A 4,889-nucleotide genomic window follows, 5' to 3' on the forward strand; every position below is an offset into this window, starting at 1 on the left:
GCCGCCGGAGGTGTACCGGGGACGCTTCCAGGAGCCTGGGGGAGATTTTCTGGAAGAGTGCTTGGGACTTAGTGCAATTTTTTAGAAAATCTCGATTTTGTGAAAAATGTCACATTTCCCCTACTACCACCACAGGGGGGCGTCAATATGTTGTAAGGCACCCCAAGGCAGTGACCTAAATGCGGGTGAAGTTTGCGGTGCACGGGGGGAAAGTTGAATTTTTGGATGAAAATGCGTATTTTCATACTTTAAAAATTTCAGGCGTGTGTCAGACTTCCAGGCGGGGGCAGCCGCCGGAGGTGTACCTGGGACGCTTCCAGGAGCCCGGGGAAGATTTTCTGGAAGAGTCCTTGGGACTTAGTGCAATTTTTAGAAAATCTCGATTTTGTGAAAAATGTCACATTTCCCCTACTACCACCACAGGGGGGGCGTCAATATGTTGTAAAGCACCCAAGGGCAGTGACCTAAATGCGGGTAAAGTTTGCGGTGCACGGGGGGAAAGTTGAATTTTTGGATGAAAATGCGTATTTTCATACTTTGAAAATTTCAGGCGTGTGTCGGACTTCCAGGCGGGGGCAGCCGCCAGAGGCGTACCGGGGACGCTTCCAGGAGCCTGGGGAAGATTTTCTGAAAGTGTCCTTGGGACTTAGAAATATTTTGAGAAAATCTCGATTTTGTGAAAAAATGTCACATTTCCCCTACTTCCACCACAGGGGGGCGTCAATATGTTGTAAAGCACCCCAGGGCAGTGACCTAAATGCGGGTGAAGTTTGCGGTGCACGGGGGGAAAGTTGAATTTTTGGATGAAAATGCGTATTTTCATACTTTGAAAATTTCAGGCGTGTGTCGGACTTCCAGGCGGGGGCAGCCGCCAGAGGCGTACCGGGGACGCTTCCAGGAGCCTGGGGAAGATTTCATGAAAGTGTCCTTGGGACTTAGAAATATTTTGAGAAAATCTCGATTTTGTGAAAAATGTCACATTTCCCCTACTTCCACCACAGGGGGGCGTCAATATGTTGTGAGGTACCCCAGGACAGTGACCTAACTGTGGGTAAAGTTTGCGGGGCACGGGCGGAAAGTCGAATTTTGGATGAAAATGCATTATTTTCATACTTTGAAAATTCCAGGCGTGTGTCAGACTTCCAGGCGGGGGCAGCCGCTGGAGGCGTACCGAGGACGCTTCCAGGAGCCTGGGGAAGATTTTCTGAAAGTGTCCTTGGGACTTAGAAATATTTTGAGAAAATCTCGATTTTGTGAAAAAATGTCACATTTCCCCTACTTCCACCCCAGGGGGGCGTCAATATGTTGTGAGGTACCCCAGGACAGTGACCTAACTGTGGGTAAAGTTTGCGGGGCACGGGCGGAAAGTCGAATTTTGGATGAAAATGCATTATTTTCATACTTTGAAAATTTCAGGCGTGTGTCAGACTTCCAGGCGGGGGCAGCCGCCGGAGGCGTACCGAGGACGCTTCCAGGAGCCTGGGGAAGATTTTCTGAAAGTGTCCTTGGGACTTAGAAAAATTTTGAGAAATTTCCGATTTTGTGAAAAATGTCACATTTCCCCTACTTCCACCCCAGGGGGGCGTCAATATGTTGTAAAGCACCCCAGGGCAGTGACCTAAATGAGGGTGAATTTTGCGGTGCACGGGCGGAAAGTCGAATTTTTGGATGAAAATGCGTATTTTCATACTTTGAAAATTTCAGGCGTGTGTCAGACTTCCAGGCGGGGGCAGCCGCCGGAGGCGTACCGGGGACGCTTCCAGGAGCCTGGGGAAGATTTTCTGAAAGTGTCCTTGGGACTTAGAAATATTTTGAGAAAATCTCGATTTTGTGAAAAAATGTCACATTTCCCCTACTTCCACCCCAGGGGGGCGTCAATATGTTGTAAGGCACCCCAAGGCAGTGACCTAAGTGGGGGTGAAGTTTGCGGTGCACGGGGGGAAAGTTGAATTTTTGGATGAAAATGCGTATTTTCATACTTTGAAAATTTCAGGCGTGTGTCGGACTTCCAGGCGGGGGCAGCCGCCAGAGGTGTACCGGGGACGCTTCCAGGAGCCTGGGGGAGATTTTCTGGAAGAGTCCTTGACACTTAGAAAAATTTTGAGAAAATCTCGATTTTGTGAAAAATGTCACATTTCCCCTACTTCCACCCCAGGGGGGCGTCAATATGTTGTAAGGCACCCCAAGGCAGTGACCTAAGTGGGGGTGAAGTTTGCGGTGCACGGGGGGAAAGTTGAATTTTTGGATGAAAATGCGTATTTTCATACTTTGAAAATTTCAGGCGTGTGTCGGACTTCCAGGCGGGGGCAGCCGCCAGAGGTGTACCGGGGACGCTTCCAGGAGCCTGGGGGAGATTTTCTGGAAGAGTCCTTGACACTTAGAAAAATTTTGAGAAAATCTCGATTTTGTGAAAAATGTCACATTTCCCCTACTTCCACCCCAGGGGGGCGTCAATATGTTGTAAGGCACCCCAAGGCAGTGACCTAAGTGGGGGTGAAGTTTGCGGTGCACGGGGGGAAAGTTGAATTTTTGGATGAAAATGCGTATTTTCATACTTTGAAAATTTCAGGCGTGTGTCGGACTTCCAGGCGGGGGCAGCCGCCAGAGGTGTACCGGGGACGCTTCCAGGAGCCTGGGGGAGATTTTCTGGAAGAGTCCTTGACACTTAGAAAAATTTTGAGAAAATCTCGATTTTGTGAAAAATGTCACATTTCCCCTACTTCCACCCCAGGGGGGCGTCAATATGTTGTAAGGCACCCCAAGGCAGTGACCTAAGTGGGGGTGAAGTTTGCGGTGCACGGGGGGAAAGTTGAATTTTTGGATGAAAATGCGTATTTTCATACTTTGAAAATTTCAGGCGTGTGTCGGACTTCCAGGCGGGGGCAGCCGCCAGAGGTGTACCGGGGACGCTTCCAGGAGCCTGGGGGAGATTTTCTGGAAGAGTCCTTGACACTTAGAAAAATTTTGAGAAATTTCCGATTTTGTGTAAAAATCACCCATTTCCCCTACTTCCACCCTAAAGGGGCGTCAATATGTCGTAAGGCGCCCCTAGACAGTGACCTAAGTGGGGGTGAAGTTTGGGTCTGCTGGGTGGAAAACTGAAAAAAAGCGATTTTGTGACTTTGAGAACAAACAGAGAGCTCAAAACTTTGAAAAACGTCAGACCGCTGTCAGACTTCCAGGCGGGGGAAAGCTCTGAGGTTGTACCGAGGACACTTCCATGGCCCCCGGATTGATTTTCAAGAAAGAGTCCTTGGGACTTTGAAATTTTCCGGCGAGCTGTTTTTGGCTTCCGGGAGCCGTAGAACTTTGGGAAATCGATTCCGCTCACCGGTTCAGGGTGTTTCGAGCTAGTCCAGGTCCCAGCTACGCCGCCTGGCCTCCAAATTTCGCAAATTCGAAAAAAAAAAAAATAGAACCGGAATGAGGAAATTTCTGGCCGCCGGATCCGCCGCACGGCTCCAGGAGGTCGGACACTTTTTGACTTTGTTCCCTTAAAGTGGGGGTCGGTGTCTCACCATGCAAATACCCAGTTTTGCACACCAGCTGCAGGATATAGGAGAGAGAGGTACCTCTCGGCCCCGACCAAAATCCGTTGTTTTCGTGGTTCCTCGACTCGGGTAGGCGGTTTGGCGAGTACCCCCCTTTTGCATGGAAGTTCGCACTCGCGCCGAGACCAGGCTTCCGCGGCTCCAGGGGGACTTTTGCCGGTTGTCCGTCCCGAGTCCGAGATGCGTTTCCTGGGTCGCCCGAGCCCGAACGGACCCTCCCCACGTGGGTTCCTGTCCTCTGAGGGCGACGGTCGTCAGAAGGGGGGCAGATCCAGAGTCCTCGTCCGCAGGAGGGCTCTGGGAGGGCGGATCGCTCCTTCTGACTTTGTCCCCTCGGAGCGGGCTCGGCGTTTCTCTGTGTCGGATGTCTCCCGCTTCCGCGCCAACGGGGAGACCTATGAGAGAATCGCACCGCGACCCGGCTTCCGTCTCGAGGGCGCCCGGAGCGCGCCGGACACTCGCTTCCAGGACTCCAGGGGCACGTTTCTTCCCCGTCTCCCCCGAGGGGAAGAACGGAGGCAGGGGTTCCACCCGAGCCCCTGCCCTTTCTTCCGATCGATCTGGCTCAGCGCTCCCGGGTGGGGAGGTGGTGCCGCTCGCTCGGCCCGGGCTTTGGAGCCCGCGTCGGTTTACGGCGGGCGGTCTCCTTCCTCTGTTACCCCCCCCCGGGTTTCAGGCACTCGTCCTTGGGCGCGCACGCCGGCGGTCGCCCTCCCGTCTACGGACGGAGGCGGCCGAGCTGTGGGGAGTTTGACCCGAACCGTGGTACGGCAGCGGTCCGACGACCCGCACGGGCGAACGGAGGGGCGCCCACCCACCTCGGCGTGGGGGCCCGCCGTCCGAATCGCTCCCCGCGCGGGGCAGCACAACGATCTTCTCCGAGGGCGGCCCTTTGACTTTCAGATGCGCAGCTCGTCCGCGGAGGCCCGCGCCGCACCCCAGCGTCCGAAGGGCGGCCTCCGCGGTGGGCATCGGCGAGAGCGGCGGCGGTGGGTGGCGCTTCCACGCCACCGCCGAGCTCCGCGTTTTCCAGTCTTTTCCCGAGCCCCTACGATAGTGGGGGGATGACAGACGTGCGGGGAGGCGGGCGAGTGGGTTCTCACCGTGCGGTGTGCCCCGCGGCCGAACGCCGTCGCCTTCCCCTCGTCCGCCGTCCTCCGAGGCGGCTCGGCAGGGAGCGCGAGAGCGAGAGGGAGAGCGAGAGAGAGAGACCAAGCGGACGCCCCGGAGCGAGAAGGGAGGATGGAGAAGGAAAGACGAATCGAAGGGGGGCACGAGTTTGGCGAAGGGAGTACCCGGCGTATTGCCGCACCGGACTTCGTCTGTTCTCAACAGTCG

This window comes from Ranitomeya variabilis, unplaced genomic scaffold (genome assembly GCF_051348905.1).
Source record: "Ranitomeya variabilis isolate aRanVar5 unplaced genomic scaffold, aRanVar5.hap1 Scaffold_282, whole genome shotgun sequence".
Taxonomy (NCBI): Eukaryota; Metazoa; Chordata; class Amphibia; order Anura; family Dendrobatidae; genus Ranitomeya; species Ranitomeya variabilis.